This window comes from Scatophagus argus, chromosome 23 (assembly GCF_020382885.2).
Source record: "Scatophagus argus isolate fScaArg1 chromosome 23, fScaArg1.pri, whole genome shotgun sequence".
NCBI lineage: Eukaryota > Metazoa > Chordata > Actinopteri > Scatophagidae > Scatophagus > Scatophagus argus.
Genome location: NC_058515.1, coordinates 12,579,224 through 12,603,704, shown reverse-complemented (window position 1 = coordinate 12,603,704; position 24,481 = coordinate 12,579,224). Strand labels below are relative to the sequence as shown.

At 43.2% G+C, this 24,481-nt stretch overlaps 1 protein-coding gene and 2 non-coding genes across 3 annotated transcripts in view; 2 read left to right on the top strand and 1 right to left on the bottom strand.

Moving 5' to 3' along the window:
• The window catches only part of LOC124054232 (astrocytic phosphoprotein PEA-15), a 38,371-nt gene extending 26,530 nt beyond the window's left edge, over positions 1 to 11,841 (bottom strand). Inside the window, exon 1 of the mRNA XM_046379955.1 lies at positions 11,443 to 11,841. The gene's annotated coding sequence lies outside the window, so the exon portion shown is untranslated. The remainder of the gene's footprint in view (positions 1 to 11,442) is intronic.
• Positions 9,956 to 10,037, top strand: trnas-gcu. Its single transcript has one exon. It is a non-coding gene; the product is annotated as a tRNA-Ser (tRNA).
• Positions 11,842 to 20,597: 8,756 nt separating the features above from the next.
• Positions 20,598 to 20,668, top strand: trnag-gcc. Its single transcript has one exon. It is a non-coding gene; the product is annotated as a tRNA-Gly (tRNA).
• Positions 20,669 to 24,481: the final 3,813 nt, after the last annotated feature.

Genomic DNA, 24,481 nt, shown 5'->3' with positions numbered 1-24,481 from the left:
AAGTGTGTTCTTGTTTTGTTGTTTGGCTCCTGCCTGATCCCAGATGGAGAAAAGCCGTGATGGAAAAATGCTGCCGGAACATTAGCAGCAGACAGAACATCCTTGCTCGTGTGTTTGCATATCATGCAAAAGGATGCAAGAGTATGAGCTGATGAGGTTTTTTTTCCTTCTGTTTGGGACCCTCCAAAAATAATCACCTTATCCTGAATAAAATACAAGAAAGACATTCGGGTTGTCTCCAGTTGCCAGCCTTCACTTCATCCGCTGCACATTTTCTGAGCGTGTAGGTGTATTTGTTTGTTTTCCAGCCTGTTTGACAGACACCTGCACAAACCCACACTTGCACCTTTCTCCAAGCGTTATCAGCATGTTAACATTGTGCCTTCGACAACATGTACCCCCCCATTGTTGGCGTGTGGCGTTTACGAGTGTGAAGCACACACAGAAGTGTTAGCCTGCGAATCAGAGTTTGCCTGCCTGTCGCTGCCTTTACAGCAGCTGCTGTTTCATCTGCCAGCGAGGAGATGCAAAATAGCAGTGGTGGAATAGAACACTTACTTAAGGACTGAACTACAGCTCAGAGGCAAATACTGGACTTTTTACTCCACTTCATTTGACTAACAGCTTCAGTTACTTCTTACTTTGCCCAGTTTTTAGATAAACTGATGCAGAACATTTTGATTGCTGCTTGCAAGCACACAATTGCTTCATGGTCGACAGAGAGACAGTGCAGCCGATGTGAGAAACAAAACATTGTTTCCTGTTGATTGTTTCACAGCAGTTAGGTTGTAAAGCGCAAATGAAGCACAAATAAACACAGCCAAGCTTCAACCCTCTTGACTTTGCGTGAATGCAGCCAAAGTGCAGGCTTCCTCCCGCCTGCCCCTCTGCAGATCTTTACGACAAACCCTTACAGCAGAGCAGAGACAACGGAGAAACGGAGACAGCTGTAACCTGGTTGTTGCGATTCTATAAAATCCAAACCTTGTGCTGTTATTGGCTAGAGGCTTTACACAGTGCAGCGGAAAGGCTGACACACAGAAATGTCCGAACACAGCAAAGTACTGAGAAAATAAGGAAACACAGACACCACCACACGCGTCGAGCTCATGCAAAGTTGACTTTTTCAAGAGGGACAGTGACCCTCACAGAAGATGATGCACTGCTTTAGATGAAACTATCTGATAGCATATAAAGGATTTAAAATGAGGTCAACCTTCAACATCTACAGCAGTACAATGCAACACACACGCACATGATGTTTCTCCAAAAACATCAGACATAAGAGTAAAACACTGACAGGGGAAATTTTGCACAGTGAATACTTTAACTTTTTTTATAATTTAAGTACATTTAGCTCATAATTCCTACATCCCTTTACTTAAGGCTGACTGTTGGTAGAAAAAGGAAATTTACAGCATTTGTTTGACCAAATCCGGTGTTTTTTAGACCAGACCGTCCATGCTGACCTCCTCCCTCTGCACACTTTGTTGGTCCAAAACATCCCTTCCTACCACCTACTCCCTCTTTTACCCCTCAATGGGCAGGAGTCAGAACTTCCATGGTCACTGGGAGGACAGTCTAGCTTTGAACATACTGATCACATGTTGATATGTTTTGAAGAAATGGGTCGCTATTAATCACTAAATAAGAAAATTGCAAGTAGATTTTGCAAACACACAGTTGCACAGCAGGCCTGGGTCCGGATGCCTACATTCTCCACAGTGATAATGGGGCTGTATGGCACTGTAATGCACAGTTCACTGAGGCTGGCTCTGCTCCAGATGGAGAGGCAGCGAGGAAAAGGAACAGGATGCCATAACCTCGCCTCACACAGTGGACAAGAGCCACAGCTGCAGAAACACACATTTACGAACACACACACGGATAAACAGGCCACAGCACCCACGCCTGCATCAGCCCACATAAATGCTTGCATCTCCATGCACACAATGTTGAGGTGTCCTCATTTCCAGTCCTGAGCCATTATGACTTGACTGTAGGGTTTACTCCGGGTGCTCCGGGTACTTCCCACTGTTCTTCTAACCATGAACCATGGACCTTAAAATGCTTCCATAAACTTACTGGTTCAGGAGCATACCTAGATGGACAGATAACTTTTTACGTCTATTGCAGGTTTTTTAAAAAAACAAAATATAGATAGATAGATATACTTTAATGATCCCAACCTGGGAAATTACAGTGCAGCATTACACACAGTGATGATAACAACACAATGAAATAAAAATAAAAATAAAAAACAATGTGAAAAATAAACTCCCAAAAAACCAAACCAAAAAAAAAATAAACAAACTTTTGCCTCAAATCAAAGTAATCTCCTTCTCTGAAGAAGGTTACTTAGATTTGGGGCAGGATTTGGGATCTCGAGGCCACCTCAGCGGTTTGTCCTTATGAATAGAAGGGGGAAGGGATTGATTTCCAGTCCTGAGCCTTTCTGAATTTGTGTGTTGTCCTCTGTACTTGCATGGCTTTATTCCGGGAAAGCTTCAGTTTCTTTCCGTCTTACTCAAAACCATGAAGGAACAGGACACTCCAATGATCAAAATATGTGAAAAATCAAATGGAATCTGATTATCTTTTTTATCATTTTCTGATAGAGCTGAGGATCTGCAGATTCAGTTTCACTTGTGAGTTTCACTTGTGAACGATGTACAATAAAAACCTACTTTGCAAGGATTTTTATATGAAAGTACTTGCATCAGCATTAAAGTTAATCATCAACCAAAATGCTGAGTGGATAAGTTAGGGTTAAGGGGTACGCAATACTCATTTGCAACCACCAACCATTTTCAAATAACCAGAGATTTCAGAGCAAGACTTCTCTCTTGTTTTTCTTGTTAAATAAAATGGCTTGTACTCTTTAGCAAAAGCTTCTGCAGGAATCCTTAAGTTTGACAGTCTGACTTGGACCCAAGCATTATGTTGAAGCTCCAACGTGGACAGGCAAAGCTTAAGGGCAGCTATCCCTTCTCTTTAACTAACAGGGACATGGAGTCAAACAACAAGGGACTGTGGGAAATAACTGGCTAAATTAGAGACATTGACCCCTCTCTGACACTCACTCTCTCTCTCTCTCTCTCTCACACACACACACACACACAAATGGGTTGTCCCCACACAGTCCATTAGAGACTAAACAAGTTGTTCAGTCAGTTTCAGACCACAGGCCTGACTCAAAATTTCAGATGACTCTGCCCACTCATTTGCCACCTCCACATCTCCCTCGTTCACTTCAAACTCTGCTCTATTGCTCTCTCCGTCTCTTTTTCTATCACTCAGTGTCCTCTATTGTTCCATTAGTGGATTAAGCACACTGGTACCAGGGACGAAGATGGTTGCAATTCAGCATAAATGAAACTCAGTCGATCACCCTGCGTCTGGGGGACATTAGACATCTAACTGCTGCTATTCACCTGCTTGCCTTCATCGCCTCTTCACATTACGGCTCTGTTATGGATTCCTATAATAACACAACATGAGATGAATTCACCACAGGACTCAACGTGCAGTCCTGCAATTTCTGCACCACATTATTGTGGTGATAAGTCACAGTTAAATGAGAGTTCCCGTTGGCTAAGCCGGACTGTCGGGATATTTGTGGCCATGTTGCATTAAGAACCTGTTGACTGACTGTTGCCTCTCATTCTGCTGAAGGAAAATGAGAATCTACAGCCATGCGAGTGGCTTTGTCAGGCTGAATTAAGGCAGCTGATATCTCAAAATCTATTGGATGGATTGTCATATAGTTTGGTGCACACACTGTACGACTGTGTGAGACAGCTGTGTTAAATCTAGGGGTGTAAAAAACACAAATAGCACAGGGCTATGAAACAATATAATGTCTTGCTTACACATATGCTGAATCACAAAGCTTGTGAGCTGGTGTAAATGAAGCTTCAGCTGAACATAAAGGGCTTCATTCACCAACTGGAAAAGGTTTTAAAAAGAAGTTGTATTGGCTTGCATGTGTAAACACCTATAAAAGACTAAGGGCCAATGTTTGAAGGTTAATACAAATTAGAGCTCATTATATCAAATACATACCAAGATATAACACTTGTCATTTTCAGGAAAATAACTTCAGAGGTGCTGGACATTTACCTTTTAAACCACACTACATTCACAAAGCAGAGATAATACAGTTTTCAGCCTCTGAGACAAGTTCAACATGAACTGAACAAAATTCAATGACGACATGTTACAGTCGTTGAGTGCAAAGTGCTACAGACATGAGACCAGTGTGAAATTAAACAATGAGAAGGGCAGATGTGGCTTGTGGGTTGTGCATTGCCCACCGCTGACTTAGCTTCTCCAAAAACTGTATGAAAAATGGTATTACATTACAGCTTCTACTCAGGCCTTTGTGCAACACTACAATGCATTATGCAGGTGGGTACGCAGGTCTCACAGGCTTACATAAACAACATACACAAAGCAAGTACGACGCCTCGCATTTTATTAGTCTGAGTCAAAGTGGAGAGAGTGCATGTACTTTGTGAATGTGGCAAGGAGGTTAACCTGAATCCAGAGGCTTTTTACACTGCACGTACAGTACATGAACACACATGCGCTAGAGAATACAATGAAGGTAACACCATTAAAGTAGGCAAGGACATGTTCTTCAATTTCAACTGATGACTTCAGGAAGCGAATTTCCTTTTCGAGATGGATGACATTGATGAGTGCTAAAGCATGTATTTTACCATCTCCTTATTCTCCAAAATTTAAGTGATCTCCTTGCCTGAAGGAGGTTACTCAGATTTGGGGCAGGACTTGAGATCTTCAGGACAGCTCAACAGTGTGTCCTCATGACTAGAAGGTGAAGAATTCATTTCCAGTCCTGAGCCATTATGACTTGACTATAGGGTTTACAGATCTTGTAACCATGAAGCAAATGGGGACTTTAAATTGCCTCCATAAGCTAACTGGTTCAAGAGCATACCTACATGGACAGATAACTTTCTGTCTGTTGCAGGTAGTACAAAAAAAGCAAAAGATGATACTTTAATTACTTACTTTAATTATCCAAACCTGGGAGATTACAGTGCAGCAGCAGCATTACACACAGTGACGATAACAACACCATGAACTAAAAATAAAAATACAAAACAATGTGACCCCCCCCCACAAAAAAAACAAAAAACTAACTAAAAAAAAACATTTCAAGCGGTGTGTCCTTATGTAAAGAAGGCAAGGGATTGATTTCCAGTCCTGAGCCTTTCTTTGCCGAGCAACTGCCTGCACAACGTTCAGTCTCAAGACTTTTCCTACTCGGCTGCAACTTTGACCAAACAGTGTGATTGGAGTTACAGGAAGCATTGGACGAGTTTGGAGTAATGAAATGTGTATATACACTAATGTATGCAACAACAGATGAGGTTGAAAAACATTTTGAAGCAGGGAATCCTGTAACACGTGAAGCACACACACACACACACACACACACACACACACACGTGCTGCAGAAATGTATTCACCTCCCTTCACTTCTGCTTCAATCGATTGAACTCTCAACAAATCCAATCAGATCCAGTGAGGCGTTTCATTTGCAGATTATGCACACCGACGAAGAGGAATTAATCAAAATGTGTACCTATGTGCGGGTGAATGAAAAAGAGTGAATGAGCGTGTGTCTGTATGTATATATGTGTGTGTGTGTGTGTGTGAATGTATCCACGTGTTTGTGCATGTGTGCACTGTTGCTGTTTGTGTGGCTCTGTCCATCTGTGTAGGCTTAGGTGCACTGTATGTGCCTGCGTAGATCATTTCATCCATTATTCTGGCCAGTCAGACAGATTGGGCTTATGAAACACTTCCACAGCTGTGCTACAGCAGGCAACACCCCTCTGTTACTCTCTCCGTCCACAAAGCCATCAGAATCACCCATCAGTTTGGTGTAGGCTTTTCGGCTCTATCCCAGAAGAGGAAAACTGAGAACTCTGCTCAATTTAAATGGATGCAATTACAACGCAGATCAGATAAACAGCATCAAAAGTGGGAACATTAAAAAGCAAATTTTTGCCTGTGTAGGCGTCACTTGTAGCACGGGAACCGACCGTCCCGCCAGCAAGCAGTTGCTGGAGGGATTAAATCTCTGTTGTTTTTTTAATGTGTCCAAGTGGCTGCAACTGGAGAGGAAAAGGCTTAACCTCCGTGACACTGGGGAATTTAAAATGAATCGCTTCACATGCTTCAGATACACAAATGCTGTGTCAAGGTAAATCTCTCCTTCACGTTTAAAGCCTACTAAACTGTGACTAGCTGCTCATTTCCTCTTCCAGGAAACATATATGTGATTTTTGATGATAATTTCCAAGTAAATATCAGCATAGTCATATTTCAAATACATGAAATGATGCATATTTATATACAGTTGGCTACTGAGTGGAATTGGATAACAAAACCCACCTAATAGGACCATCTGTGTGGTATGTAGAGTACAAGAAATCTGTGACAGGAAATAAAAACTGATTATAACAGGTGATGTAAGTGGAACTGCAGCCTTCCCCTTTAAGGCAATGCTTCCTGTTTGCCCATGAGCGGAGCATCCAACATTTTGGCTTGGTGCAACACAATAAAAACAGTGTATGCTATGGACATTTTTAAAACAGTGTGGGCGTTAAGCTTGGCTCTGGCTTCTGGCTTCAGTCCTGACCCAGTCCTTCTCTGTCCTGTTTACAGTATCACATCCTGCAAACCTCAGTGGCTGAGACCATCAGGCTAAGGTTTCCTGCCGTTCCACCTGATATACAGTTGTGAGTATTAGAGACGTACCTGAATCAGAATTTTCAAAAACAGCCGAGTTTCCGGTTTGACTTTTCAAGTAATGGTCCACTTTGCGATTCATGTCCAAGTGGTCCCTGCCTGTTCTTATCAACAGACCTTTTTTTCTTTCTAATAAATACTCAAGTTTATTATTAATATTAATTCTTCAACACTCCTTAAGTAAGATTATAACAAATGTGTCACAGTCCAACGCACCCTCAGAGTAGCTGCCCCAAACTCCTTTACCTGGAAGACTCACATGCCACGTCATGTCTTTGATTATCGTCTGTGATGTGAAAACACAGAGCCGAGTGATAAAACGCCTCCCTTACTGCGCCTTGAGCCAAAGACCAATCACCATCTCGATTCTGGTTTGTTTTGTAGTCTGGTAATTTTGAGTCAAGACTCAAGATAATAAGATTATGAGCTGTGATGCTGTGATACTGCATCGCCTCGTGTACAATGACACAGCCGAAAAAGCTCAGGGGGCTTCTCAACTGATGATTCAGAACATTTAAGTAGGTGGCAGCCTTTTTAAATGCAGTTAGGGTCAATGGGAACCAAAGCCTTTAGGACAATTAGCATTAGCACAGCATACATGGAGTATTTATCCCTCATTTATATTGCTTGAGCAGATGGTCGTTAAAAAGTAACCAATTAACTAAATGAGTTTTGGAGTGCTGTTTGCGATGCTTCATATACTAACTGCCTGAATATGTGCAGTCAGAGGATCATAGCGTAATGTTATCCTCAAGCTTTGCATTGTTTACCTCAAGAAACTCTTTCCCATCTTCCCATCCAACTGCTCCAGCAGTTTAATGTGTAAATGGATACCTTGAACAGAGCTGAGAGAAGTGGGCGGCAGCATGAAGTAATCGAGCAGGCGGTGATGTAACTCAAAATAATGGCGCTGACCCTCTGTAGCTTATAGCTTCCCGAGAGCCTGGAGCACACATGGGGAAAGTAAACAAGCATGCAGCAGGAGGTGTGTGTGTGTGTGTGTGTGTGTGCATGCACGGCCTCACAGTGACATATCTCTTCCCTCTGTGTACCAGGGGGAGCGTCAGAGCATCCACTGCTGCAGGAAGCGGTTGGCGGCGAGGCTGCCATGAGGTCCAACTTCCTACTTTGAGATCACATGCTGGTTTTGAGCTTAATGTGCGTTTCAATGATCCAGTCTGCCGTGTTGACACGTGTTGTTGTCAGATCAGGCTGATACTGGACTTTATTGTGTCATCCACAGCTGATGCAGCTGAGGTTCGTCTGGGATTCGTGAAGATATAACAGTTTTTCTTTATACAAGCAAGTGGAACAACTGACCACTTTTCTCTCAGATTTTGTGCATTTCCTTAAACAGTATGAGTATTAATAAAAACAATCATAGCTTTACAATACAGCAAGAGGTCAACTTTTGAACTTTCAAAACTCAATACAGCTCTGGGTCTATGTCAAATTAATTACATTAATTCAAATTTTTGTTTGTGCACAATGTCTAAAAAGTCAACAATGTGAATATCAGGTGTTTTTAGTCCAAAAGTAACGTCTGTGATAGCAGACCACATCAGCTCATCCAGCCAACGTGTTGCACATGACTTTGTTGCTGCTACCTCTTAGCATGCTAATGCTAATTATGTCAAGAAGCATGAGCAGCAGGAGCTGAATTAGCGAGCAGATTTTGAGTTAAATTTTGAATTAATGCTAATGCCACGGCTCTTGTAACTTCTCAGTTTATGCACCACTTTGGTCCAGAACGAAATATCTCAACTGCCATTTTAGGCATTTTTGAGACATTTTGTAGATATACTGATCGTCCTGTGAGGGCAAAATGTACTGACGTTGGTCCCTCTGACTTCTCCTCTAACGTCATCATGAGGTTGACATATTTTGCTTCTCATAAAATATCTTGACGGCTACTGGAAGGGCTGCCATCCTTTTATCCTGCCATATTGCTCAGCCCTACTTTTGCCAGACGAAGTCAGCGAGACACACACGCCGCGCTGGTGTTCACTTCACCCGGCCAGTCTGCAAGGTTTCGCACCAAATGAAATGGAGACGGCGGGCAGAGGAAATGGATCAGATGTTGGCGAGTCCAGTTTCGCCAAAACAAAGTTTCCATTCCTCATTTTCCTGTGGTTGCAGAAGTGATGACCAGGCTTTCATTTAGGGTCACTTGAGTGAATTTATGGCTTTCGGTCTGCGGCGAAGAGATGCTTCCTTTTATACTAAAAATAACATATTCTTTAAGATGTTGGTTGAGAACACTTATGGTTCTGGTGCAGTCTTTTCTATTGTCTGTTATCTGGAATGTGTGACAATGAACATCTTGCCGAGAAGGGAGCTGTGAGAGTCTGTGCAGAAAAGAAAAAGAAAAAACTGGCGTGTTTTTCATTTGTTTTGATTGTTTCAAGTTCCACCAGTTTAACGCTGATTTTTCCCGAAAACTGTGTTTGACTCAGCGCCTGCAAACAGTCAACCACAAACATTCCCCTGGCGACGGCGGCGGCGGGGGGACAACCGACACCACACACACACACACACACACACACACACACAGAGGAAGTGAAGTGGAGAGAGGAAGCACATTTCTGCTGCGCTGCCCAGTTTTTTTTCTCTCCGTCCAAGAAGACAGATCGATTCATATGAGAGAGGAGACCGACTCCCAAAAAGCTGAGTCAAGGTGCACACTCACACACACACACACACACACACACAGCCATTGCCCACTGAAACTCCTTTGTCCTAACACTAACCTAAAATTTAACCACATCTTGCCTCTAAAACCACATCTTCACCCTCCAAAACCCGTTTTTAGGAAAATGGCCCCACTTTTTAAACACACACAGACACACACACACACAAATTCAACGCACAGATTACAAGCACTACTAGCACTTTATGAAAGTTGACTTGACTCTACGACTCTTTCATAAATTTAAGGGAACTCGCAGTTACTGTTTCACTAAAATAAGATTCACTTTTCTGTATTCTGCCACACTGTCCGGTTGTTTAACACGTACGGAAGAGTGTGTGTGTGTGTGTGTGTGTGTGTGTGTGTGTGTGTGTGGGAGGGGGGCACGATATGACTGGAATGCAGCCTTGCAGGAAGTGGACTGACAGCTGTCGTGCTGTACAAGTTTCACACACGATCAAGCGCTTGCATCAATGAGGTGACGAGGTGGCCGAGTGGTTAAGGCGATGGACTGCTAATCCATTGTGCTCTGCACGCGTGGGTTCGAATCCCATCCTTGTCGGTTGTTCATCTTGAATTTCCTTTAGGATCAATAAAGTAAGTATCTATTTATCAATATTGGATGACATTTCACAGACCACAGCACAAAGTAACTGTTGACTTAATGAGTACTGAAAATAAGGCTTAGCTGTGGCTCTGCTTGAAACAAGATTAAGTTTGTATTCACAATCACAGCAGCTCATAAGAGCTGTTTTAAACAAAGGCGAGACTAATTAACTTATTTTCACCTTCACAGAGGAGGAAAACTTTATCCTTTGCCTCAAAACCTTCATATGTCTTGCCTCTAAGAAATCATACATTTATTCCAGGCAAAATAATAGCAATGAAGGCCTGACTTTTGTGACCCTACCAGGGTATTAAAACCAGTCACGTCCACCCCTCACAGCACATACACAAACACACAGAGTGGACAGGCCTCAAACATCCATTCATAAAAAGATCCGCCCTTTCCCCATCCGCTCCCTCTCTCTCTCTCACACACACAACACATCCGGGCGATCACAGGTGGTCGCCGGGGGTTTATTATCGCCTCTTTCCTCTGACTGCATTTTGTTTGGGTTTACAGGCGGAACATATCAGCTAATCAGGTCCAAAAGTGCTGTGGCGACCCCTACGAACACACACACACACACACACACACAAGCCAGTAAAAACATAACCAAATGGTTAATGAATTAAGCAACTTATTATGATTCAGCCGGAGAACAATAATGTCACTAAAACAAGCCTCAATGGGAACGTGTGCCCGGGAAGTAATGAAAAGGACACTGGATCTGTGAATTGCCCACAGCTACACTAACCCCAATCCAATTAGTTTAATCAATGGTGTGTTAAATTCCCCACTGAGAATGGGAAATTCATAAACTCACTACTGAACAAGTCAGGTTCATGACTGAATGGACAAAACTGTGTTTGGTTTTTACAGATTAAAACCAAACGTAACCACGAATTATTTGTATTTTAAAATATATTGACTTGGCTTATATTGACTTGAGTTCTTAGCTACTTTAGTCAAAATCTTTGCTGATAACCAGGATAAAAATGGTCTTGGTAGTGTCCCAAATGTCTACTTTAACGATACATATAAGGGCCATGAACACCCCATTTCTTCTTCTTCTTCTTTTTCTCCCTCAGTTGGTCCATCTGATGCCATAAACACGTCAGGAAAACTTAATTTCACATGTAGCCTGAGAAGTGGGCGACTCTCTTACACAGCCGTCATGTAACGGTATGCAAGGGGGGAAATGATCCATATCCATGAATGGTGGGGGAGGCTGAATGACCAATTCATGAACTACACCCTGGAGATTTGTTTTTTGTCTTTTATGCACCCCCGCCCTCCTCTCAACCCCCAAACGAAGACGCGGTTTGCATGAAAACAGAGAGTGAATCGGAGATGTACTCACCCCGAGCGCAGCAACAAATGACTCAGCTACAGACAGGGAGCGAGCTGTGCGGAGTGTGCGGGAAGATAATCTCCTCTGGCTCGCACAGGAAGCAGCTCTGTGGGAATTTAATTTCGGCCTGAGAGAGACGTGCTGCAGGAGGGACGTCCACTCCGTCCGACGTCTCGACTCGCTCCGGCGGTGTCGGGTCGCTCAGTGATGGATTCGAGTACGCGGTATCGGCGTGGGGAAACGCGGCCGTGAAGGGGACACGGGTGGGACGAGCTGTCAGTCAGCGATGGGAGGCAATGAAACAGAAACGCCGGGTTTACGGATGGTCGTGATTCCGCTCTCTCGCTGGTCTCCGCCTCGTCTGTCCGCTTGCTGCTCTGTCACCGGCTGCTGAAGCGTGGAAACGCCTTTTCCTCTCTCTCTCTCTCTCTCTCTCTCTCTCTCTCTCTCTCTCTCTCTCTCTTTCGCTGTCTCTCTCTCTGACTCTCTCTCTCTTTCGCTGTCTCTCTCTCTCTTTCTGTCTCTCTACCGGTCACGGTTAAGCACGCCGTCTGATTCGTCCCGAGATCGTCTACTGAAAACAATGGCTCACTCTGTCAATAAACCGCGAATGAACGAGGTGGTGAATCATAAGTTGGGCAAACTTATATTCAAATTTATTTATTTAGTTACCTTTGCAGAAGCCCCTTGCTAAAAATCAGGCCTCAGATAATGAAGGCAAAATATCCCACATAGAAGCGCTGTCATCTTGCGCTGATGATGTCATTTGGAGCCAGACCATTTTCATAATCACATCTGATAGAAAGTCTCTTGAGACCAGTATTAGAAAGTCCTTCAACACAACCAGATCCCATTAAATCCTTTAACTCTCACAGGACAGCTGAAGTGCCCCTAAAGATATCTGACTGACAGGCTAACTGCTTATGTTTTGAACATTCAGCTGGCAACTTTGGAGTTAAACTCTACCAACAGACTGAAAATTGTTTCACCATCATCCGCAACTGATTTGAATTTTCTTTTCCAGGGCTGTTTATGTCGACATTCCACTCAAATATAAAGCAAAGTTAGTAAGCATAGCAACTTTATGGAGCATCTTCATTCAGTCATTACCACACTGCACTACTGCTGCTGAGAATTAGTGTGGGATTGGGATGTCTTTCAGCGCAGTGCACATGACATGAGCTGTATGATCAGCATGGGAGTTGTAAATTAATTCATTTACCTGTGATACCTTTGCCTGCAGCTGGGGGAAAAAAAGGGAACCAAAAGCGAAATGGACAAACTGATTGTCACTTTAAAGCTATCCACCACATGCACACATGGCACAGTTGTTCTTGTTGAATGTAAAAACTTTAACCAGCACTTTATCAAATGAATGTATGCTACTGGACGTTGCTTACATTTCTTAGCTCGTCTTTCCTCTGTATATTCAACGATGATTGTGTTTGCGTGACTTAGAAACTGCAATTATTTAATCAAGAGCAGTTTTTGTTTTTCTTTTAGACATTTGGTCCACAGAAAAATGGACAGAGTGAGTGTTCTTTTGAGCCCTGCTCCCCCCCATTCCACTTTTTCTCAGACACTGACACACACTCACAGACACACACACACATTTTTCAAAGCTGATGTCACTGTGCTATCCGGTCTGCAAATCCCTCCTCCTGTTTCTTTCTCTCCATCACAACGCGGTCCAAAACACCAACCCCTCCACCCTCCAACCCCACCTCCATTCTTTTAAAAGTGGCAGTGAGCCAACTGGAGCAGTGCTGCTGAGGTGCTGATCCCTCAAATGAAGTTAAGTAATCCATCAGTTTTCTGTCACGGCTCTGTGCTACAGTTAAAAAGGATGCGGGTCGGGACAACAGGACTCCACCCGTTTAGAGATGTATCTCCTATATCTCAGGTAGCATTCTGTCAGAGATGACAGAAAAAGGTGTAAATGCTCCTTTTTTCTCCAGAGGAGCTGTGATTAAAGTAATTACTGTCAATACTCTGGACTACAGCTGGGGATTGTACCCGTACACCAAGGTTATAATAGTTTTGGATTTTTCATTATAGTTTAGTTTTAGTTAGTTTTGACTTTTTTTTCTCTAATTCAGTTAGTTTTAATTAGTTTTTAGGGTGGGTTGGCTAGTTTTAGTTAGTTTTCATTTTTTACTAAATGCTTAGTTTTAGTTTAGTTTTTATTAGTTTTAGTATTAGTTTTAGTTTTTTCATACTTTGGGTCATTTGTCAGGTGCAGGATTCAAAAAGATCAGAGTAAGTATTGTGTAATAAAACTCAACAGAAGATACCATTTAAAAATGTATTCTGTTACTGTTTAACAACCAACCGTCCACAACAACCATAACAGTCCACAGGATAGCAGCCTTATGTGCAAAATGAGTGTAATACTGCTTCTGGGGTTCATGGGGGGCAGCGAGCAATAGTCTCCCCAGTGTGTGGATGCTCCATTCGGGGTAGGTTAAGCAGAGCATGGTAAACGCGGCCTCCAGGTGGATGATAAAAACATGCTGACACACCCATGAGAGATGCTGTTAATCCTCTCTTGCTCCAACCATCCACACAAAGGGTCAGTTTCCTTTATGATCTCTTTCAATTTGTGCTTTGCTTTTTCCATCTTAGCTCCAAGAAGGTTATTCACTCGTGCAGCACCGGGTGATTTGAATTTTGGCTCGAGTGAAAAGCTAAATTTTTTGAAGGCAATGGAGTCACACAGTCTCGTAGACATACCTGTCTCAATAAACATATTTACGAGTGCATCTTCCCGCTTGTAGTGTTCCTGCGTGTTAACTAGCCAGCAGCTATTTGGTCGTCGGTGAAAGCAGTCCATTATGGTAGTCTCCTCCTTCCCGGCGCTACCTGGCCGGGATGTTGCTTCACTTTCAGGGGAGCTACTTAGAGACGCCACTTTGTTAAGGTACTCGCCATTAGCCTTCTTGTGCAAGCTTCTCAAATGGACTTTAAGATTCGTGGGGTTTTTTCCCTTGAGGAGTATTCCACATATTGTATCACCTGTTTCCACAACAATGCACTTGCTTTTGTCTGTCGCGCTGTCATATTCAAAAAAATCCCATATCGGACTCTGCCGCCTTCTCCCAACTTTTGATGCCATTTTCTTGCCGTAGAGTGGCGAAGAGAAGCCGATTCTGACCGACTCTACGCGAGAAGTGACGGACCATGAGATGCCGTACGGCGCCGTATGGCGCCGCCAGCTCACGTAAAATTGCTTGAGCGAAATAAATCGATTTCATATCAATCGACAAAGACGAAAACGAAGGGAATTTTATCTATAATTTTAGTACGTTTTAATTAGTTTTGTAATCACACAATATAGTTTCAGTTAGTTATCGTTTTTTTCTTTTAATTATAGTTTTTATTTATTTCAGTTAACGAAAATGTTTTTTTGATTCTAGTTTTCGTCATTTCGTTCGTTTTCGTTTACGATAATAACCTTGCCGTACACCATCGAAGCTTCTCAGCTTTTATGTGTAAGACACCCAGACAGTTATTAGGACAGTTGTTTCACCATCTGTTGTCTACAGTAAAATAAAAATGAGTGTATGAGGTCTTGTCGCTTCATCGCATTTTGGTCCACTGAGGCTACTGTGAGTCCATCTTTGCCCATAGATGTCTGAATCTGAATGAGGGTTGAATGTTGGTGTGAGCTCAGAAAAAGAGTCTTCTGAGTAAATGACGACAAAATCAAACTTAATTAACGATCTGAGCGCAGTGATTCTTTTGTGAGCACCTTTCTCAGATTGAAATATTTTAGAGCTCGGGGTCCAGTGGGTCCTCTTACCAGCTCGTGAACGCAAACAAAAACTTTCCCCTTGAGTAGATTTTTTCCTTGAAATGCCTGCTTCTTCTCCCATTTTATTCACCAAAGTCTTCACAAATGGTGGCGTGTGGGTGTGAAGTGCACAGCTGCTTTAGCTCTTGTGCACAGTGTTTGGGTGTAACTGAAACCCAGAACGTTCACAGGGGTTGGAGACCAAAGTGGCCACCACCACACATGAAGCCACTGAAAGAAACGACTCAGCCTGCAGCCACACACTGAGTCCTAATGGCTTCACGCGGCTTTGGTGCGTGTTGCCCCTCAGCAATTTTTGAATGTGTGAATACAACTCTGAAAAAGCGACGGACTCAAAGTGTTTTCGACCTTTTGCAGTATTTTTTCCCTTTCATTCTGATCTTCAGTGGTACATGGTTTGGAAATGAGTCACTCAAAACTATTTTGTGGTTATGAAACTTTCTAAAAATTTGTTGTTGTGCATCCCATGACCTTCTCGCTGTCGAAACAAGAGTCATGACACTGTAGTCATGACGAAGGCCTTCTTGAAGTCTTCGAACATGAATTAGACTTTTGTTTGGAGGTCTGTGACCCTGAGCCAGGATGAACTTCCGTTTTTCAACATCATCTCCACACGCCGCATCCAATCGTTTTGACTTGGATTTTTTTTTTTCAATCATCATTAACTTAGACTGTTCAAATATTTCTAGTTTACCTTTTTCAACTGCAGTCAATCAGTTCAAACCAATCACATTCATGTGAGTGCCAAACTGGTCCTGCAAATAACAACTCAGCAGCCAACTATCTGCAACGGATTTATCACGTTATGGTCGTTTCTGTGCCTTTTGCTGTCTTTTAGTTTTATGTTTTACATGTGTGTTTCTAGCTGGGATAGGCTCCAGCTCCGCCGCGACCCTGATGGATAAGCGGTATAGAAAATGGATGGATGGATGGATGTGTGTTTCTATTTGTGCAAATGGCTGTAAAATAACCTGAGTGGAAACGCTGAAAATGTAAAGAAAATCAAAGAACACAAAAAGGTTTTTGAACTTGGCTGAGGTGAAACTGAGACTGAAGTTCAGTGGACTTTTTAATGGTTTGCTGGCTCCTACTGGCTGTTTATCTCCAGGCAGATACCTCTGATAATCGCACAGCAGTTTGCAGATTTTGTGAAGATTTGGTTAAATTTCGCCGCACACTTGGATGAGGCAGATAAAAGCAAGATCACAGTGCACTACATGCGGACAAAAACATCAGATCTGCACAGGCGTTCAAAAGAGAAATTTGGCAAGAGTGTCCACTTAACTTTGGTGGATGTTGCTGAACACAATGATCACTGCAGCTGTTACAGCTTCACACCATCTAAATTTTCTCCACCTGCGACAAGCTAAGCGAACCGGAGTCCTCTCACCGGCTGATTTCGCTAAAACAATAGGCGGATTGTTGTTAATGTATGCAAATAAGCACTCAATCATTTGCGTCGGAGCAACAGGAAAATGCTCTCTCAATGACACGGACACACAGGCATCCACTCATACCCACGTACAAGAATCAGAACTTTTTCTTTTTCTTTACTCCAGCTTTAATGTAAGATGCAATACATGTTCATGCCAAGGTGGTGGCGCAAGCAAAACCAAACACATTAGCACTTACCAAAGGGAAAACGAGGAGCGAAACAACAACAACATGTCGGATATTCAAACAGCTCCCAGCAGGTGATGTACGAGTCAGTTAATGATCTTTGGTTGCCTCTGAGGCCCATATGTTAATTAGTATGCTGGGATTTTATGGAAATGCTGTCATTTCCAGATTACAGACAGACAAGAGCGCAACAGCTTTATCTTGTCAGCGAGAATAATGAAGAGCGAAGTACAAAATATTTCCTGTCCTTCGGGTGCTGCAACATGTTAGACAGGTGACAGCAGCTAACACGAGTACGTTGGTTCAGGCTTGATTTGGAAACAGAAAGCTTTCATAAGGAGTTTAAGCTGTGGGAAAAAAAGTGAAGTGGACAGAAGAAAACGCAGTATGGAGCATTAATCCATTAGCAGCTCTGAGAATTAACAGAGAATATAATAACAAAGTCTTACTTCCCATTTATGTGATCCTTAAATCTTTTCAAAGCCCCAAGATTTTTTATTATTAAGATTCGAATGAAGAGCCTAAAGTTACCAACAAATGCACCGTTTATTCCTGTCTGAGTAACACCTGCTTTGGAAAATAACTGAGCCTTTCTTAAAAATGAAACCCTTTGTGACCTGATTTTAGTGATTTCCATCATCAGTAGGAACCAGTGAGTCCTGATCCGAACTGTGAGGTTAGAAAAGTTAGGACGTACTGAGAGATGGAGTCGCGTTGTTGCAGATCTCATCACAGAATTTACTGACAACAAAACATAGCAGAATCAAACTTCCCGACCATCGAGACTTCAATAATGAGAAGGATGTTGGCCTTCTTTGTTATGCCAAATGCTTGAAAGGAAAGACCTCTGTGGCGTGAACTTGAGTGGCTCGTCATCCATTCATTCATTCGTCCTTGGCCCCTGCGAGAGTCTGTGAGTCTGTGCTCGACAGAAAAGCATCGATGAGGTAGATACTGCGAAATGAACGGCCTTCTCCTTTACTTTACATTTGCTTTACAATACCTTACATCCTTTCCACATCACATTCATGGAAGGAAATGTTATTTGGTGCGGCTGTATTTTCATGTGGGTGGAAACTGTGGACCTTCACGGGGCCTTATGCAGGCTGTAGGGATGAAGGTGATGACTGAATCCAAAACACTGTTTGAAGAAAGAGAAGATAACGTCAGGTTTTTCCATGGACATTAGCCTAGTTGTTGTGTCACTCTGCTGTGAGTGTGTTTGCATCCTGGGGATGTGCAAGCCATCCTGACTGACCAACTGAATCCAGATTTTGTTGTTTGTGCGTGTGTTTTCCCCAGAACGGCCTAAAATAGGGAAGTTTTTGTTTCCCATCACAAGACCGGATCGCTAGGGGAGAAGAAAGACCCACAGAGAGGAAGTTCTCCCAAACAAAACAACTCGAAGGATTCAGTTGGAGAGAAGGGGAAGGACTGAGGCAAGGACAGAAGAGACACAGAGAAAAAAAATAAAAATAAATCAATAAAGACAAAGCGATGGAGGGGAAAGAGAAAAGTGGAGGGATGGAGGGACGACAGAAAGGAGGGCAGGCTGTTGTGCCGCTGTGTGTGAATGTGCTTATTGAAAGGGATGAGTCAGTGAAGAGGAACAATGAAAATGCAGAGTCACTGCACCCCTTTCATCCCGAAGTCTCACTCTGCTGCTGTTACTCTGTCCACCTCTGATTTTCTGTCTTTTCTGCCAGTGAAATGCTTCATTCACATGTGTATTTGGATGTTTATCGTCACAGTTTGACTGGTGTTTAGTAGTTCAGTCTGAAAAATAAAATATTTTCCCATTTCAGGTAAAATTCAAACCAAATATTAATTATTCATCCTGTAAATCAAAATTTGTCTGTGCTGCCATCGTGAGCCAGTTAATTCACTTCAGACTGTCATAATGATGCAAACCAGTGCAGGGTGACTTAGAACACAGGGGTCACGACCCAACTTTTTAACAACCAGCTACCAACCATAACTTTCTATTTTCCAGCTTTAGAAGTCGTCTTCCAAGATGAACTTTGTTTTTCCTTGCTTGTATTTCATTTTCTTTTTGTTCGGCGTCCTTCCCTTCCCGTCCCCACCCTCTCGTTCACCCCACCTCTCCTCACCCCTCGGCGTGATGACGCTGACTCTGCAGCAAAAATGAAAGGCCGAGCTCAAACTGCCAGCAACACTAAGTGCAGGCCAGCAGCTCAGGGCATCAGACCCCCATTATGAACACAGAGACAGTCAGCTCAGAGCAGTAATGACAACCCACACGGAGCAGAGAGGACAGGTTCGTCCTCTCTTGCTAAACGACGACACCATTTAATGCTTTCTGCTGTTCCTGGTTCTGTGTTTGAATATGAAAACCACGAGCGCTATTATTACTGAAAAATTATAGTGATTATGTTGCCCTTTTAAATTTTGAACCTGTTGAGTGGTTCACAATTCCAGGCAACAGGTGTGAACTTTTTGCTTCAAGCCCAGCATTTTTCACGTAAAAAAGGATGCGCAACCCTCAATTTATGTTATGCCCACCAGGTATTGACTTATTGACTCATAGACTGGTTCTGTGGCTGTGGATGGAAAGCCTTGCATTTGTGTGCTCCAAAGGTGGCTGTAGCCAACTGCAGCGTTGATGCGGGGCTGCCGAAAATTTCTCTATCATTCTGATTAGTGAAGTTTGAGTTAAACACGACAGTCACGAATCAAGATTCAGATCTCCTCGAGGTGACTTGACTCATCCAGTGCTTTGTTTGCCTTCTCCTTAAAATACTCCAGCCTCGTCCAAATGTGTCACACGGTCGTGACTCCTCAGCGTGGTTCGCTAATTGCATGCCGTTGACGTCATCTGGTGCTACGATGAGTAATGAATGAATGACAAAAAAAAAAAATATTGAAAAGGATTTGTACTTGTGCTCATCAGGTATCCTCCAATCAAGCATATGACACATTCTGAAAATGAGGATCGTCCTGGCGGGGCGTTGGGTTGTCTTTCACTGTCGTCGGGCAATTCGCCGTCCGATCATTCCCAGCTGGAATCTTCCTCCATCTTCCGTCTTTGTGTTTGCACGCCAGCTGTTAGATATGTCAAATACGCCTGAGAATCTCCAAAGACAAACTGATTTAGTCAAAGAAAGGAACAATAGGAGTCACATTTGATGAGTTCTGTGCACATTGTCATTGCTTGTCTCAACACCTTCACTTCTGTATTTACGACTCGTGTCTCTGCTTCCACCATTTCCCCGCAGCCAGAGACAGCTGCATTAGGCCAAGTCTGGGTTAGACATCCATATAATGATAACTGGTCTCCATTACCAGCAGTTCCTTAATTATACCATCCCCACAAGGCTGGTTAGCCAGGGCACAATTACAATTTGCAATTATGGCCTAAAAGGGTTGTCACATTAGGTGTTGCTCAGAAACCTGCAGAGGTGCTGATTGCAGCTCATTAATCACATCACAAAATGGCTGCTGCTTTTTGTGGCCGTAAGTGGGAAAAGAGTTCCAGTTGGGGGGGGGACGCATTATGTTCAGCTTGTTCTCAAAAAGATGAAAAGCCTGACAGAAGTGGATGTTTCTCAACAGCAAGCGCACGCCTGTTTCAGCTGCAGCAAAACATTTTTAAAGCCACCACGATGATTCCTGAACCTTAACCACGAAAATGGTTTATTTTTCAACATGTTTCAGGTTAAGCAGTGTTGGACTTGTTACTGGACCTCATACCAGCACAGGGCTCTCAAAAGCATTGGTGGTTCAGTGGTAGAATTCTCGCCTGCCACGCGGGAGGCCCGGGTTCGATTCCCGGCCAATGCAAATCTTCTTATTGGGGCAGCTGTGGCCTAGACTGTGGAAAAGTGGCTTGTGGCCGGGTTGATTCCCGGTTTAGGGTTTACGCTGTGCCAGATCATTCATTCAGACAATACAAACCCATGACCACAGTATAAGTTTCCTTTATTATCCCTTTGGCATTTTTATTTTCATCTGATCATGTTCTGATCTTTGTGGAAAGAGGCAAAAGAAGACTGATACAGGCTGCTTCACTCTTGTGAAAAAAGACAAAAAACAAAACAAAAAGAAAACGGGTCAAACCTCTGACCCGGCCTCAAACATTTTGATTGTCTCTCACACACACACACACACACACAGAGTTACTACTGCCCATATACCCATCCTACACACACCAACTGTTCGGTCTGAAGTCTGATCAGTCAGTCTGTCAGGTTTTCAGTTACCAAGCAACATCTCATCCTCCAGTCATCAGCCAACTGTCAAAGAGTCTCTTCATACTGACATTTCTTGACAGAGACTAAATGGTCTCAGAGTGTACTGGCATGAGGCTGGAGGCAGGAGTGAACTTCTGCTCACAGGCACAGATGCCCTAAAACGTTCAGAAAATGAGCAGTAACAGCCTCAAGTGTTCCTGGTTAGGTTTGTGATGTGTTTTTGCATTTCACTCTGTTCACATTGGGCACATTTCCTCTGTTGTTCCCCTGTGGGGCCAACGTGGGTGATGTGTGACTGGGGGAGATTCTCTCCAGTGCTTTCTGGGTGAGAAAAATAAAGGGATGGAAAAGCAAGCGCGCAGCCTGGAGCAGTTGGAGATGTTGGCAACGCATAGCCAGCGCTGAGCTAAGACCAGTGAGTCATCAGAAACAGTAAACATGCTGTCTCGCTGCCCCGTGTCTCAGCAATAAAGTCAATTTCTGTCTTTTTCAGTTTTATATATTTTTAAATTTCTCTCTGTTAAGTAATGAAGCACAAAAATACAAGATGAAATAACAAAACACATGTGAACAAATGGGCAAAACAACTGGGAAAAATGTGCCAGCCGTACAAATCATATCATAACTCACACAAATGCTAAATATGTAATAACAGGGAACACAATGTTGACACATCACCAATTCTTAAGTAAATCTGCAAGCAAACAGTTTCTTATTTACCCATCCAGCAGTTACAATAAGCTTCTTTTGGAAGTTTCTAACACCATCTGATGAATCCAAATCCAATATTCACTCAGTTTTAGCTCTGGTTTTGGTCTCTACCATCTCCTTTAGCTGCTCCATTATGTTGACCGGCTAGCCACTGTGTCTGTCCAGCATCTGGTGTTAAGCAGGTAGGGCACAGTGGGCCAAACTGACAAACTGACAGCCATTCAAAGTGTCTCACCTGAAAGACTGGGACTTCTGGAATGTGAAAGATCTGGCTCACTCACAGCTACTCGGCACGCCATTTTCCTCCATTCTTCTGGAAAATGCTGATAACACTAAATTACACGTCAAAAGAATCTCTGTGTATATCCTTCCTTGCTGTTCTTGCTGTGTGTGTGTGTGTGTGTGTGTGTGTGTGAGAGAGAGAGAGAGTACACTCTTTTCTGCCCTCTCTGGTTGCTTGGACACCAGTACTGAGAGGCTGGCCTTTGTTTCACACCGAGTGCCAACCCACCACTTTACCAAGACAGAAATACTCTGTGTGCCTGTTTTTGGGTGATTCTTGTACCTTTTCATGTTTTTCTGTGCATCTGAATATTTATTTTTCCCCATCCATGTGTTTTTTGACTGTTTGTTTGTATAGTCACATGCATCTTATTTTTTTATTTTTTGCATTTTTTAAAATAAACTTTCAGGCATGTTAGTATGTGAATCAGAGCAGGACAGAGTGTTGGTAGCATGTGGAGACACTTAGCAACATTTATGCCAGCATACGGACCGTGGGTGTGGGATGGAGGGGGAGCGGGTACCAGGGCCAGACCGGTCCTGGTGGGAGGTGGCACTCTGTGTGGGGTTGTGACTTAGGTGTGAGTTGGCAGATTACTCATATCTGACAAACTACTAGTCAAACAAATCTTTTATTAAACATCTAAACAAATTAAACCTCAGATCTGGTTCAGCTGCAGTATGCATGTGATTCAGTATGTGATGCTCTGCAGCAACCACCATGAAGTCCGCTAAGGTTTTCTGGCTTAATGCAATGTTTGTCTGCAAAGAATCAATCAGCTGTGTTTAAGAGTTTGGAGTGAGAGTTAATTTGAAAAGCTACGGTGGCCCTGAGAGCTCAGCTTTGCTGCAGCTTAAGAAAACAAAAGCAAGTAGATAAGACACGAGCAGATTGAGAAAAGACAAGCAAGAAGTGTGCTGTAAATACAGAAAACACAAACAAATACACATCACAGGCGTTTGCAAGTGAAATATTGCTCAGCTCTCCACCTCAGCATCACCTCTGTGACCTCCAGGATGTCCAGAGGATTCAGCTGAGAGTCTCCATCATCCGTCTGCTGCTTTTATACTTTGTTTTGCTCGACTGGCAGATGTATCAGCTGCACATTAAGCTGCAGTGCTTATGTTCCAGAATGAAGCTTTTTATTTCAGAGAAGTTGCTGAGTCAAGTGCTTTTCAGCTCACAGTTTCTTAACAAGACGCCGCATATCACTACAGGAAAATAAAACAGCAACAAAGGTCATGTTTTTCAGATTAGAGACGTCTTCAAAACGAGAGCAGACTTGAGAAACTGCCAGTGAAATATAGCGCCTTTCATAATTGTAACCTTGGCCCCGTCACCTCTGCCGAGCGTGATTACCCTGCACTCATTATCCACATTAATTACAGCCTAGTTATTAGTCACGCAGACACTTCTCTCAACCCTTTTTTCTTTCTCTCATCATCTCCATCGTCTTCCTTCATTTCCTCTTCTTTTTCATTCTCTTCTCCATCTCCGGCTCTCTCGCCTTAATCCCCCCCCCCCCCCCGCCGCCATTAGAGGCCTCAGATCTCATTAACGCTTCGTCTCAGACGTGTCACATTCTCACCCTCTGACACGGCAGAGAGGAGGTGACGTGCAACACGGCGTCCTCTCATCGCCCTGCGGTGACAGTGCTGCAGGTCGCCGGTCTCCAACCAGGACCAGTTCAGGCTGATACTCCAAAAGGGACAAAGCAATAAAGACTGCCAGGCCGTCACAAACCTTTCAGCTGATTGACTGTGGTCCTTGCATTTTCTTTTAGACAAATTAGCCTTTTCCAATGCATTCATAAACATTTTTTGACAAGAAAAGAAAAAGATAATTTGCATGAACTGGCACCGATGGATGGACTTAAATTTGCAGTTTCACCTCCTCAGATCCTCTGCATGAGACATATTTGCAGTCAAGTGTGTCGAGCTTTCTCATCTGATAAAGCGAGCTGTTCGAGACAACCTTGTGGTCGCCGTAGCAACAGCTCACGCACACACAGACGCACGCTTAATGCTTGTTTTTACTCGTCTTGCTTGAGTTGATAAGAAAAGAGGGTGAAGGAGGCACAAGAGGGAGAAGATGGACTTGTAATGAGGTCTATTAGTGCAACTGCCAGAGGGGGGTGCTGTTCACCTCAGAGGTGCAACAGGTCAGGATGTCACTCAGATATACAGTATGCCTACACAGAGTAATTAAATGAGGGAGGCGGGGTCAGTTGTCACACATCTGTTTATTTAATTTAATTTAAAGGGAAATGTCAGCCCTTAGTGGCTTGTCTGGGAAGTCTTGTCATCCCCCGTGATGACACAGTACAGCAAAAGGAAGCAAGTGGCCTGCCTGTGTCCCATTGTCAAGTCTCCTCCACTCTCCGTCAGCGTGTAGTCCAATAAACCTTTG